Source organism: Pyrus communis, chromosome 5, assembly GCF_963583255.1.
Source record: "Pyrus communis chromosome 5, drPyrComm1.1, whole genome shotgun sequence".
In the NCBI taxonomy this organism is placed as follows: domain Eukaryota; kingdom Viridiplantae; phylum Streptophyta; class Magnoliopsida; order Rosales; family Rosaceae; genus Pyrus; species Pyrus communis.
The window spans coordinates 15663450-15679162 of NC_084807.1; the positions used below are offsets into that span (position 1 = coordinate 15663450).

A 15713-nucleotide genomic window follows, 5' to 3' on the forward strand; every position below is an offset into this window, starting at 1 on the left:
CCTTTTCAGTTGTGGAATAGTTAAGTTGAGCATCATGCAGAGTCCGGCTTGCATAGTAGATCACATGTGGAAGCTTGTTCACCCTTTGCCCTAAAACTGCACCAATAGCATAGTCAGAGGCATCACACATCAATTCAAAAGGTAAAGACCAATCTGGTGCCATAATAATAGGAGCCGAGGTTAGTTCATTTTTCAAAGTATTGAATGCATCCATACAAGCCTTATCAAAATGAAATGCAACATCTTTAGCTAACAGATTGCATAATGGACGAGTGATCATTGAAAAGTTCTTAATGAAACGACGATAAAAACCCGCATGGCCCAAAAAACTTCTTACTCCCTTCACAGTGGTGGGGGCTACCATATTGGTGATGACGTCAATTTTGGCTTTGTCCACCTCCATTCCTTTGCTAGAGATTACATGTCCCAACACAATTCCTTGTTTCACCATAAATTGGCACTTTTCCCAATTGAGAACCAAATTTGTTTCCTGACATCTTTGAAGTACTAAAGAGAGATGGTTAAGACATTCATCAAAAGAGGAACCAAACACTGAAAAGTCATCCATAAATACCTCAATGAACCTTTCTACCATGTCAGAGAAGATTGCCAACATACATCTTTGGAATGTTGCTGGAGCATTGCAGAGTCCAAAAGGCATTCTCCGGTATGCAAATGTGCCAAAGGGGCAAGTAAAGGTTGTTTTCTCTTGATCCTCCAGAGCGATTGCAATTTGATTGTAACCTGAGTATCCATCAAGAAAACAATAGTGTGAGTAACCCGCCAATCTCTCAAGCATTTGATCTATGAAAGGCATAGGAAAGTAATCTTTTCTAGTGCTAGAATTCAACTTCCTGTAATCGGTGCAAACACGCCAACTGGCCGTGGGCTTGGTGGTCACAAGCTCATTGTTTTCATTCCTCATCACAGTGATTCCCACCTTCTTAGGCACCACCTGAATAGCAGTCACCCATTTGCTATCAGAAATGGGATATATGATCCCCACATCTAACAATTTTAACACCTCATTCCTAACAACTTCCTTCATGTGTGGATTGAGCCTTCTTTGTGGCTCACGGCTTGTTTTTGCTCCTTCCTCCAAAAGGATCCTATGCATGCACATGGTAGGGCTTATTCCCTTGATATCTGCAATAGACCAACCAAAAACAGATTTGAACTCTTTTAACACCCTAATTAGTTTATCTTCTTCAATTGGGGTGAGATCAGAAGCTATAATAACTGGAAGAGTTTCAAATTCAGCTAGATATGCATATTTTAGATGTGGTGGAAGTGGCTTAAGTTCAAGTTTTGGTGCCTTAACAGTGGAAGGAGTTAGATGTGATATTGATGATTCTAAAGGCTCAAAACGAGGTGAAACATTCAAAGGATACAATGCCAATGCTTCCAAGGCAGCTACTTCTTCCATGAGTGCATCTTCTTCATCAAACTCATCTTGAGATTGACTCAAAACAGTTTGTAAGGGTTCATTCGATTGTGCCTGCAAGAACTTAGAGAATACAAGTGAATCAAGCACATCAATGGCATAACAATCAAGAGATGACGAAGGATGAGAAAGAGATTCAAACACTTTGAATTGAACTGTCTCTCCTAACACTGTCATAGTGAGGAGTCCATTTTGCACATCAATGATGGTCTTGGCTGTGGCCATGAAGGGTCTCCCAAGCAATATTGGCAACTCACGATCATGTATAGGAGCTTCTTCCATGTCCAGCACTACAAAATCTGCAGGCAAGATTAGTTTATCAACTTGAACTAGAATATCTTCTACTATACCTCTTGGATATTTCACTGATCTGTCTGCAAGTTGTAATGAAATGGTGGTGGCTTTCAAATCTCCCAAACCTAGTTGAAGGTACACTGAATAAGGCATTAAGTTGATGCTAGCACCCAAATCAAGCATTGCCTTCTCTACTTTCTTGTCCCCTATGGTGATGTTGATAGAGAAACTGCCTGGATCCTTGAGCTTTGGTGGAAGTTTTCTTTGCAAAACTGCACTCACATTCTCAGACACCACAACCTTCTCATGTGGTCCATACTTCCTTTTGTAGCTGTTTAACTCCTTGAAGAACTTCCCATATGCCGGCATGTTCCTAATGACATCAAGCAAAGGTAAGTTAACATTCACTTTGCTTAGTATATCAAAAATTTCCTTAAATGACTTATCCTGCTTGCTCTTGGCAAGTCTTCCAGGGAATGGTTGATAGGAGCATATTCATGCGACTTAAATGGCTTGTTCTCGTGCATTTACGTTATGTTTCTTTAGTTATTTTAGTCCTTTATGCTTCTTTTGTGTGTTTTCAGGTTCTAAGGGCAAAGTATGCAAAAGGATGCCTTTTGGAGCCTTTTGGAGCAAATTAGAGATTGGAATGGATATCATATGCTTGGAGCCAAGAGGATGGACGAAATTGAAGGATTCCTCCTCCATTGCAGCCACATGCACATTCAATCATTCACACCAAAACCTTGCACATGCTTTCCCATTTCATTATTCATTCACCTTGCAGCCACTCCACATGCATTTCTAACTTTTCCTTTGCATTCCCCCTTTAATCAACACATGCATCCACTCACCAAGAAATCATTCATTCCACATGCACCCAAAACACCACCAGAAATCATCATTGCCCCATACCTTGCATTTTCAGATTGTTCCTCCATCATTGCACCACAATGCAGCCACATGCACTTGTTCCTCTAACATTTCAGCCACTTGCACTCCCATTCTCTCCCAAAACCGTGCACATGCCTTCTCCTTGCATTTCCAGCCATTCCACATGCTATTTCAGCCACATGCACTCATAGTCATTCAACCAACATGTGCACATGCAACCTAGCTGTCATGTTCCCCCCATTTCACCTATAAATACTCATTCATTCACACTCATTCATACACAATCCATTCACCACAGAAATAAGGCCTTTGTGCCAGAAATTCATCCATTCCAAACACTCTTCCATAAACTCATCCATTGCAGAAATGTAGACATCAAACCACCCTTGTGCCGTGCCTTCCCTATTAATCCAAACACCACTCCCCAAACCATTCACACCATCAAACTATCCTTAGACCTTGTGCTACAACAACGAGGAAGAGAAGAGTGCCTAAACGTTCATACAATTCAAGTTTGAGTTGTTGGAATGTTTAGGTGTTTCTTTGATTTCAATGTTTAAATTCAATTCTCTTTGTTTTGTACGTATGAGGAATGGAAGAGAAGAGTGCCTAAACGTTCATACAATTCAAGTTTGAGTTGTTGGAATGTTTAGGTGTTTCTTTGATTTCAAAGTTATGAGGAAATTCGAAATATATGTTTATGCTTCCATTTTGATTTGATTACTTCTAATTGCGTTTCATAAGTTGTGATTCAATTTGTTTAACCGTTTGATTGATAACTTATTTATGTATGTTTATTGAGAGTGCACGCTTAATTTTCATGCATGAATATGACGCTAGAATATAAGTGAGTTTCACCTAATAGTTACGAACTTATATTCACAAGTAGTGGAGGTTGCTTATAAACAATCGCGTTAAACGAATTCTTGGCATAAGTTTCATGCAATCATAGTAACGAATGCCTCGTCAACACTTATAATTTTCATAGAGCGTAATGATTCTTGCTTGTACCTCTTCTATGCATTCATGTTGAGGACTTGTGGGGAATGTTTTGAATTGTCGCATGCATCATCCAATTCAATAACGTTAGGAAGATTTGAAGGTTAATTAGTGCATCACGGTTAACTTGGGGTGTTGAGAATTAATGGTTTATTGAAATGCAATTGGAAATCATTTTATTATGCAAGTGTAACATGTGTGGAGAAGAACCTTCTAGCTAGCATTCATCCATTCATTTCATCACATTCATATATACTATCTGTTTTAATTCGAATCTGTACATTTTAGTTTAATTTCATCCAAAACCAATCCCCCTTTACTTTAATGTCCAATTTAGTTAGAAATACATTTAGTTTGTGTTTATGAGTGTTTTGATTCATTTTGTTACACAATTTCGTCCAAATTCACCAAAGTGCTCAAAACTGCCCAGAAAGTGATTTTAAGGCAGTTTTGAGTGTTTTGGGTGATGTTTGAGTCTTTTGGTTTGTTTTAATGTTTTAAGTGTTTAGTTTTACATTCTTTGAGTTAGAAAGTGTTTTAGTTTATGTTTATGAGTGTTTTGATTCATTTTGTTACACAATTTCGTCCAAATTCACCAAAGTGCTCAAAACTGCCCAGAAAGTGATTTTAAGGCAGTTTTGAGTGTTTTGGGTGATGTTTGAGTCTTTTGGTTTGTTTTAGTGTTTTAAAGTTTAGTTTTGCATTCTTTGAGTCTAGTATAGTGTTTTATATTGTGTTTTTACGTTTGAATCAAACCATCATCTTAAATTCGTCCAACATTGGGTTTAAGGTCAGAAACTGCCTAGTTAGTGTTTTTAGGCAGTTTTGAGTCTTTTGAACTTGTTTTGAGTCCTTTGAGTCTTTGTGAACGTTTTTAACTTTGTTTTTACGTTTTTGAGTCAAATCCAAGTGATTAACAATCCCTCCTAATCCCCGGTCCAGAACGATCCCTACTTATACATATACTACAATTTGACGAAAAGAGGGTTTAATTTATGCGCGTATAAATCTCGCATCAAATTTTGGCGCCGTTGCCGGGGATTAGAAAATTTGCTAATCCCTTGGATTGTTTTATTTTCGTTTGTTTTTATTCCAGATTCTTAATCTTGTTTTGTTTCTTGTTTTAGGTACTAGTTCATGACTCGGAGTTCTCATCCGATTCGTGAACATATCCTGGAGTGATTGGGTTCTTCGTCCGGCTGCAAGACGTAAAAGAAAGCGCTACTTGGGAGGCAACCCAATGCACTGAATAAACAAAGCATGTTTAAAAAAAAAAAAAAAAAAAAAAAAAAAAAAAAAAAAAAAATTATATATTAAATAAAGATACTAAACATGGAGAATGTTGGAGCTTCACAAAGGTTGTTTACGTGAAGCCCCACTACGAGGCGTCGGAGCGGAAGGCATAGAAGCAGGAGGCATAGAAGCGGAAGGCATCGGAGCGGAAGGCATCGGAGCGGAAGGCATCGGAGAGGGAGGCATCGAAGATAGAGCATTCCAGGCCTCAATACTTGGCCAAGCGCTGGATGAGCCAGGAAAAAGGTGCCTCTGGAGATAAGCAGAAAACCTTTGACGGTCGCTTTGAATCCGACCTTCAGACTCTTGCAGTTCATCAAGCTTCCTCTTCATGCCCGTCGAATAGTTGTTTGCAAGCACGTGCAAACTTCTATTCTCATACTTAAGCTGCTGGATCTCTTGCTTAAGACTTTCTACCTCTGCCATCAACGATTCAACCTGACGGGAGCGAGCAAGAAGGCGTTGGCCCATGTTGGACACAGAGCCTGCACACTGAACGCTGAGAGCGAGGGACTCTTGAACGGCCAACTCATCGGACCGTCCTGACAGCAGCCTACTATCTTTTGGAGTGAGGAGGTTCCTAGCTACTATTGTAGCTGTTGTGGCGTCCTGCATCACGGAGTCTTCACCTGACAGAGGACCGTTAGAAGATAAGAAAGAAGGGCGCCATACGTTACCTTGACGCGGCGCGCCCGTATCACTGCTAAGGCTCAATTCCAAGCTAAGGTTCGATGAGTTTGCCATTTTTCAAAAGTGTTCAAAGAGAAGAGATGGAGTTAAATTTCAAAGGGCCGGAGTCGATTTTCAAGAATGGGAAATCTTCAGAGTGTGTTTGTTTGTTTTGATCGATAGCTCTATAAGAAGCCAAGGCGACGCGTCCACCGATTCAAAAGGCCGGAATTTCCGGCGTAATTTAGGCGACGCTTTCTCGGCTTTTCAGAAGACGCGTTCAACTTTGTCAAAAGTTCACGTGGAGGTCATCATCGTAGCTACACTTTTGCCGACAAGCGTAAATTTCGGCGACGCTTTCTCTGCTTTTCAGAAAACGCGTGCGACTTTGTCAAAAGAGCTCTGACAGAGCCGCATCCGCACTACCACGTGTCGTTCAGAAAGCGAAGGGGCGTCCGTTCAGAAATCGAAGAGCCGTTTGCTCAGAAATTGAAGAGACGTTTGTCGACAAGGGTAAAAGAACAGTACCACCACTTGATATTATCTCTATATATGTCGACCTTCGTCTTTTATGCCAAGGCAAACCTGAAGAAAATGTCCGACTCTTCCGCACCTCTGAGGGCGCTCTCCCAGCAACGCCTTTTGAAATACTCAATTTTTTCTCCCCCAAAGAAGATACCAGAAACCTGGAGTACAAATAAGGCAGAAGGAAACGGTCGATCGAAGCATGTGGAGACAGCCACAACAAATACATGTGCTGATTCATTCGCCGTTTCTTCAAAAGCAAAGGTATCTCATATCATCAAGGTCTAAAGCAAAAGTATCTCATATCATGCTCTTTCCCTGTCCTTTCCTTTGTCCTTGTTATTACTCGCATGGCTAAGTAAAACGAAAGCAATCAGAGGCACTTGGAGTCAGTCTTCTGTTCTGGAACCGACTGCCTGGAATCGATTCCTGATTGCTTACCTAGCGTTGCTCTCGAGTAGTCATCTTCAACAGTTGACACACTTCCAGAGAAGGGACCACTTCTGCAAGGGGAGCAAGCAAGGCAAAGGAAAATGATACATTGAAGCATGTGGAGACAAACATAGGCTGAGTTATCCTCCAACCCTTTTCAATACGAATTGGAAAGATTGAACAAAGAAACAGACCAAAGGAGTAAGCTCAGACCTTCGGGGGAGACCAAAAGAATCCTGCTGCCCATTTCAAGAGTAGCACAAAGGAAAATCAACGATGGGAGGAACCCCTGTGGAATCAACAAAATCAAGCCTCAGTGCAATCACCAAGGAGAAGAGGGAATTTACACTCCATAACCAGATTTGCGTCCCTAAACTCTTCTCTTTGTTAATTACATTCTGCCATGTTTACTATGTTTAAGTGCTTTTTGTGTGTTTACTTATGTTTTGTGTGAATCTATGCTTAAAACATTGAGGACAATGTTTGATTTAAGTGTGGGGGGGTAACTAAGTATGTTGATGCAAACTCGTTGGATTTTATCACCCATAACTTCAAATGTTGTTCCTTACTTTTTTAAGGTGTTTTTAAGTTGTTTTAGAGTGTTTTAGTATGTTTTGTTTTTATAACTCCAAAAATCACATAAAAATTTGAAAAACATGTTTTAAAAAGCCTAAAAAGAGTGTTTTGAGTCGTTTTTGTGTGTTTGTGTCTTAGGGTACCTTCCAACACAATGATAAGGATTTGGTTTGTAATTGCATGACGGTTAAAAAGAGTTATAAACATAGAGAAAAGTTTGATTTACTCTTGGTATATACTTGGTTATGGTTATAATGTATGACTTCACATGCACTCATAAAAGAAAAATTCGTTTTTGTAACATGCTTGAAGGAAGGAACTCAAACAAACGCTACATCCCTGTGAGACTCGAGCCATTACTTTCTTTGGAGAGTTATTTTCTGTGATTCTTTGTTTTCTAAAGTTGTTGCATGATCTCATTATTCCTTGCTTGGTTGCTACTTAGAATGCAATTGTATCATGATAGAACTAAATGCTAGAACTTATATCCGTTTCATTCAAAGCATGACATTGAATTGCATAATATATATCAAGATGAAGTTGTTGCCACCATAGCCAAATAGCCTTACTTCCCATATTTCGTATATATTAGTTTTAACCCCGTTGAGCCTCGTTTAGCCTATTTTCTTTGCTAACCAAATCACCCCTTACCTAACCTAGAGTAGGACTTTCCTATACCCTTGTTCTTGAAGTATAGTGAGCATGACTTAAAAGAATTCCTTTTGATTAATATGTTGCAGAAAATAAGTGTGGGGGAAGGGATTTTTGTGTGTATGTATGTGCCTAAGTCTTAAAGGAGGCACGGGAAAAAGAAAAAAAAAATGTGAGAAAAAGAAGAAGAAAAGAAAGAAAAAGAGTGAAAATAAGTGAGAATGGACTCACAAGTGTGATTGTTGAAGAAAGGGCCCAAAAAGTTTGAATATGGCCCTAAGTTTTGTGTGACTTCCCCTTGGGTGTTCAAAGTTGACTTCTGCGTTCTAAAGGGAATTCTAAGTGCCTAATTCAATACTTTGCTCACTATTGCTTAAAGAACATTTGTTTTCCCTATCCTTTCTTTGTTAGCCAAACACCTTTAGCCCCGTTTCAACCCTTATGCTTCTATCTTGATCGTTATGTGTTCAATAATGTGGAGTTTGGAATTGATATGAGCTTATGGAATCACTGGTTCTCGTTCTAAGTAGTAGCATTCCATTCATGAGATCATATATATACATGTTAATAATTCCAGAAAATGCTTTCCTTGTTATAACATATGTGAGTGTTCGTCTACATGTTTACATCAATCTTATCACATATACCTAGTGTAGGGTGTGTAGTCAGAAAATCTGTGTGAAAAACGAGTGCATATCTTGTAAGGATTTGAGCAAATTCTCTAAGGCATGTTACTACATTCAAAACATAGTTTTAAATGCTTAATTGTGAAATAATATGTGGTGACTACGAGTAAGAATGTACTTAAGTGTGAAGATGACAAAAATCTATGGGACTAATGATTTTTAACTTGTCATGTGCATTGGAAATCCGTGAGACGATTGTTGGAAGGTGTAGGTTGTGTTTTGTTCGTTTTGTCTAGTTTCGTGTTCTTTTGTTGTTTTGTTTTGCTCGAGGACTAGCAAAAGATAAGTGTGGGGGTATTTGATAGGAGCATATTCATGCGACTTAAATGGCTTGTTCTCGTGCATTTACGTTATGTTTCTTTAGTTATTTTAGTCCTTTATGCTTCTTTTGTGTGTTTTCAGGTTCTAAGGGCAAAGTATGCAAAAGGATGCCTTTTGGAGCCTTTTGGAGCAAATTAGAGATTGGAATGGATATCATATGCTTGGAGCCAAGAGGATGGACGAAATTGAAGGATTCCTCCTCCATTGCAGCCACATGCACATTCAATCATTCACACCAAAACCTTGCACATGCTTTCCCATTTCATTATTCATTCACCTTGCAGCCACTCCACATGCATTTCTAACTTTTCCTTTGCATTCCCCCTTTAATCAACACATGCATCCACTCACCAAGAAATCATTCATTCCACATGCACCCAAAACACCACCAGAAATCATCATTGCCCCATACCTTGCATTTTCAGATTGTTCCTCCATCATTGCACCACAATGCAGCCACATGCACTTGTTCCTCTAACATTTCAGCCACTTGCACTCCCATTCTCTCCCAAAACCGTGCACATGCCTTCTCCTTGCATTTCCAGCCATTCCACATGCTATTTCAGCCACATGCACTCATAGTCATTCAACCAACATGTGCACATGCAACCTAGCTGTCATGTTCCCCCCATTTCACCTATAAATACTCATTCATTCACACTCATTCATACACAATCCATTCACCACAGAAATAAGGCCTTTGTGCCAGAAATTCATCCATTCCAAACACTCTTCCATAAACTCATCCATTGCAGAAATGTAGACATCAAACCACCCTTGTGCCGTGCCTTCCCTATTAATCCAAACACCACTCCCCAAACCATTCACACCATCAAACTATCCTTAGACCTTGTGCTACAACAACGAGGAAGAGAAGAGTGCCTAAACGTTCATACAATTCAAGTTTGAGTTGTTGGAATGTTTAGGTGTTTCTTTGATTTCAATGTTTAAATTCAATTCTCTTTGTTTTGTACGTATGAGGAATGGAAGAGAAGAGTGCCTAAACGTTCATACAATTCAAGTTTGAGTTGTTGGAATGTTTAGGTGTTTCTTTGATTTCAAAGTTATGAGGAAATTCGAAATATATGTTTATGCTTCCATTTTGATTTGATTACTTCTAATTGCGTTTCATAAGTTGTGATTCAATTTGTTTAACCGTTTGATTGATAACTTATTTATGTATGTTTATTGAGAGTGCACGCTTAATTTTCATGCATGAATATGACGCTAGAATATAAGTGAGTTTCACCTAATAGTTACGAACTTATATTCACAAGTAGTGGAGGTTGCTTATAAACAATCGCGTTAAACGAATTCTTGGCATAAGTTTCATGCAATCATAGTAACGAATGCCTCGTCAACACTTATAATTTTCATAGAGCGTAATGATTCTTGCTTGTACCTCTTCTATGCATTCATGTTGAGGACTTGTGGGGAATGTTTTGAATTGTCGCATGCATCATCCAATTCAATAACGTTAGGAAGATTTGAAGGTTAATTAGTGCATCACGGTTAACTTGGGGTGTTGAGAATTAATGGTTTATTGAAATGCAATTGGAAATCATTTTATTATGCAAGTGTAACATGTGTGGAGAAGAACCTTCTAGCTAGCATTCATCCATTCATTTCATCACATTCATATATACTATCTGTTTTAATTCGAATCTGTACATTTTAGTTTAATTTCATCCAAAACCAATCCCCCTTTACTTTAATGTCCAATTTAGTTAGAAATACATTTAGTTTGTGTTTATGAGTGTTTTGATTCATTTTGTTACACAATTTCGTCCAAATTCACCAAAGTGCTCAAAACTGCCCAGAAAGTGATTTTAAGGCAGTTTTGAGTGTTTTGGGTGATGTTTGAGTCTTTTGGTTTGTTTTAATGTTTTAAGTGTTTAGTTTTACATTCTTTGAGTTAGAAAGTGTTTTAGTTTATGTTTATGAGTGTTTTGATTCATTTTGTTACACAATTTCGTCCAAATTCACCAAAGTGCTCAAAACTGCCCAGAAAGTGATTTTAAGGCAGTTTTGAGTGTTTTGGGTGATGTTTGAGTCTTTTGGTTTGTTTTAGTGTTTTAAAGTTTAGTTTTGCATTCTTTGAGTCTAGTATAGTGTTTTATATTGTGTTTTTACGTTTGAATCAAACCATCATCTTAAATTCGTCCAACATTGGGTTTAAGGTCAGAAACTGCCTAGTTAGTGTTTTTAGGCAGTTTTGAGTCTTTTGAACTTGTTTTGAGTCCTTTGAGTCTTTGTGAACGTTTTTAACTTTGTTTTTACGTTTTTGAGTCAAATCCAAGTGATTAACAATCCCTCCTAATCCCCGGTCCAGAACGATCCCTACTTATACATATACTACAATTTGACGAAAAGAGGGTTTAATTTATGCGCGTATAAATCTCGCATCAATGGTATTGGTGGAGTGTATGGTTTCTCGGCCTTGTGAAGATTTGGTGCTTCAAATGAGGAAGTGGCATGGCTTGGTTCCTCAATTGATTTCTCATTGTCTCCTTGAGTGACACCTGCATTCACATGATCATATTCATTAGTAACTTCATTGCCAACTCTATTATCAATAACCTTACCACTTCTAAGTGTAGTGATTGCTTTGGCTTGCTCTTGGTTCCTTTGGAGTATCACGGGTTGGCTTGGAAACTTCCCAACCTCTCTTTGGTTCAAGGCATCTGCAATCTGCCCCAATTGTGTCTCCATTTTGGTTAGGGCTGCTGAATGTTGTTGGAGAGTGCTATTTGTGGAATGTTGGAATTGCAACGTGTTTTGGGCTAACAACTTAACCGTATCCTCTAGACTAGGGGTAGGTTTTGGTTGGAAATTTTGGATTGGATTGTTGTTCTTCCATGAAAAGTTGGGATGATCTCTCCAACTCGGGTTATATGTGTTGGAATACATATCATTCCTTGGTCTTTGGTTGTAAGAATTCATGAGGTTCACTTGTTCTTGAACATACTCGGGATAAGCCTCCCTAGATGGACATTGGTGAGTAGGATGGCTTGGTATGTTGCAAATGGCACACACTTCATTTGCTTTTGGCACCATGTTGAGCACGGATTCAAGCTTCCTTTCTAGGTTAGCAACCTGCAACAAAAGCTCATGATTAGCACTTGTTTCATAGACTCCAACTTTCTTACCCCTTAAATCTTTGTGTTGAGCATTAGACCCCAACATCTCATAAATGTTATATGACTCTTGAGCATTCTTTTTCTTCAATGCTCCACCTGCTGCATTATCAACAGTTGATTGACAATTTTGGGTTAGTCCATCATAGAAAATTTGCATTTGTAAATGAAAAGGTAACCCATGGTGTGGACATTGTATCAAGAGGCCTTTAAAACGCTCCCAACACTCATTGAAAGGTTCACCATCATCTTGTTTGAAGTTGAAGATTTGTCCCCTTAATGTGGCTGTCTTTTGAGTGGAGAAGAACTTCTCCAAGAACTTCTTAGCCACGGCATCCCATGTAGTGAGGGAACCTGGTGTTAGAGTCATCAACCAACTCTTGGCCCTATCTTTCAAGGTGTAAGGAAACACTCTCATCCTCAAATTTGCTTCACTTACTCCCTGCAAAGGTAAACCACTCACAACATTGTAAAACTCTTTAATATGAGCTAAAGGGTCTTCATTAGGTAAGCCATAAAATGAAGGAAACATATGGAAATGTGAAGATTTGAGATCATAGTTTCTAGCTTCTGTGGGCAGCAAGATGCATGAAGGTGAATTTGGTATGATTGGTTGAGCAAAGTCCTCCAAAGCTCGAAGCTCATCTAGGTTGCCCGCCATCTCTTCCTCTCTTTCCCAATCAACTTGCTCAGATCCTTTACTTGTTGAACTAGGTGAAGTCCTTTCCTCTTCCTCACAGATTAGGGATGAACTTGATGGCACAAAGTTGTCCAAAGTGTGGCCCTTCAACCGTTCAATCCTTTGGCCTAGCTCAACAAGTTTATTTGACATATACTACCTGAAACAAAGTAACACAAGTGTGAATGAAAATCAAGAAGCAAACCACAATGAAAAGAACAAAAATAAACTTAAAAACGTTTGAAAAGACTCAAGGGATGTGGAACTAAACTCTTAGAACACTTAAACAATCCTAAAACCCAAAACAGCAACTAGAAGACTCAAAATTGCCTAAAAACCACTTTCTGGGCAGTTTTGAGCACCTACACTAATTTGGACGAAATTGGATGGAAACTTGAATCAAAACACTTATAAACACAAATCAAAACACTTTCTAACTAATTTGGACAAAACAAAAACTCAAAGGACTCAAAACAGATTCACAAGACTCAGAACAAGCTAAAAACTCTCAAAACTGCCTAAAAACACAAACTGGGCAGTTTTGACACTAAACTCAATTTTGGACGAAAATTAGGTTTGAGCTTGACTCAAAATGCTTCAAAACACAAGATAAGACAGATTCTAAGCTTAAGACTTAACAAACTATGGGGAGAAATTGTATTTGGACGAAATGCAATTAAATGGGCAGATTATAACAAAAGCAGATTGCAAAGCAAGTTGATGTAAACCAATGGATAATGGAATGGCTAAGGGATTCTTTTCCATATATGAAATGTATGCAACTTAAATCAACTTCCAATTATCAATTTGACAAGTTATGAACCTTGACACTAATCAAAATAGCAAACAAGCAAACAAGCAATTACAAGGGACTGAAATCAGTCCCCGGCAACGGCGCCATTTTTGTTGATGTAATATTTCCTTCCTAATGCTAGAATATATTTAGTATAATGGCATAAGTAAGGGTGTCGAATCCACAGGGACTAATTGGACCTTTGTAACTACTTGTTTGCAAGAAATCTAAGAAATGAATCAAACTAGTCTAAATAGGCAGATTTGAATCAAACTAATCAAACTATGCAGATTTTGTTGTTTTAACTTGAAAGCATAAGAGAATGAAGTAAACACAAATCAATGAATCAACAACCAATATAATGAGATAGTATCAATGGAAATGAAACTAGGGATTCGATTTCACCATTGCTCAATTAAATCCATGTTTGTTAAGTTGGTTTATACTCATTCATCTACAAATTTCTTGAGTTTGTTTCACTTGGATATGATCAACCATATGATGTGTGGATTTGATCAAATGTCTATAATCTTGAACCTAATTGTGATGTGCAACTTTGGTTCATAATCTAGAGTATGTAATGCACAAGAAACGTTCACTAAACCAAAGGGAACACTTGGCAGGATGTTTGCCAATCTTTCCCCTCATTCATTCACAAATCCACCAATATTAGACATGATGTATGTTTTAATCTTGGCTAAATAACTTGTGGTTAACTCAAATGGCGATCAAGCATACAAATCAACCCACAAATTCAAAATTATAACAGAGAATGAATCAAGAACTAGGTAGACAAACTGAGCATTCTAACTTAATTACATAGCAAACTTTGCAAGGTTACATCGAATCCCTAGAGGAAGCTTAGTTACAATTCATGTCTACAAAAGATTTAACATAAACATATGAAACATGAATGAACATAGAATTGATAAGAATGAACCCTTGAAGCCAAAACTGATGTTGAAGTCCTTGAAGAGTTCCTTGGTGTTGCTTCTCCAAATGTGGTGCGGATGAAGTAGATTGGTTTGGTTTGGATGGTTTTTGCCCTTAGGACAGAAATGGACAGAGAATGGAGTGAAGTAGGGGGGTTTTAGAGTGTGTAATGGACTGAAAATGAAGAAGGAACCTTGCGGATGGGAAAGGGGGAGAAAATGAGCAGTTTCTGTGAAAGGAAAAGAATGTAGAATGCACTGCAATGGAGAGGACGAATTAGAGTGAATGATGGACAGAAAATGGAGCCAAATAGGGTGTGTGTGATCCCCCAACATTCAGATTGGATCTAGCCTTTGTTTACTCAGATGGCAGAGCATAATTCAGATGGAATGATGGGTTTCTGAGTGTAGTGGACGCATGGCTTGGACAATTCTGCAAGTATGTGTTTTGTTTAATCAAAATGCATGTGTAAAGTCTGCCACAAGGGAGTGGAACCTGCAAAGGTCAATTGGAGCACCAGAAAATGTTTATACAAGTCTGAAAATGGGAAGAACACATGGCATGGACAAAGGAATGGGTTGGATTTCTGAAATGATGGCATGAAATGGAATTTCTGGAATAAAGGATGCAAGGAATGGACATAATTTGCAGGTATGTGGATATTTAATCCAAGAAACATGTGCAAAGTGTTTGAACATGCATGTGAATGCATGTTTTGGTGTTGAAACCACCTAATCTGACTTCAATGCTTGTTTTATTTAGAATCACTCAATTTGGCCGAATTTCACCACATTCCTTCATTTGCCTTCCAATTGATCTTATTACACACTTGGCTGCACACTAACACCAAACAAAGTAAAATGCAACTAGTTTAATCCAAAAACAATACAAAAACGCCAAATAAGAAAGCTATACATGCATGCAAAATGTGACTATCAAAGGTGTAAATGATTATGGCTGCAAGGTGTAGATGATTATGGGTATGATAATTGATAAGTGTATGGTTATGATAAGTGATAAGTAAATGATATGATAAGTGATAAGTGAATGATTATGATAAGTGATAAATGTATGATATGTGATAAGTGATAAGTGAACGATATGTGATAAGTGATAAATGAATGATATGTTGTTATGATAAGTGAATGATAGGTGGTGATGATAAGTGATAAGTGTATGATAGGTGGTGATGATAATTTGGTCTTCAATTTCGTCCATCTACTTGGCGTTAAGCATATGCAATCCATTTAATGCCCCAAACTACTCCAAAATGCATCCTTTCGTCAAACACATCTTATGATCCTGAAAACACACAAAAGAAGCATAAAGGACTAAAATAACTAAAGAAACATAACGTAAATGTACGAGAACAAGCCATTTAAGTCGC

At 38.2% G+C, this 15713-nt stretch overlaps 1 non-coding gene across 1 annotated transcript; it reads left to right on the plus strand.

Annotated features, from left to right (window-relative positions):
- Positions 1-12097: 12097 nt before the first annotated feature.
- LOC137735801 (small nucleolar RNA R71) lies at positions 12098-12208 on the plus strand. Its single transcript, XR_011068707.1, has one exon. It is a non-coding gene; the product is annotated as a small nucleolar RNA R71 (small nucleolar RNA).
- The last annotated feature ends 3505 nt before the right edge of the window (positions 12209-15713 follow it).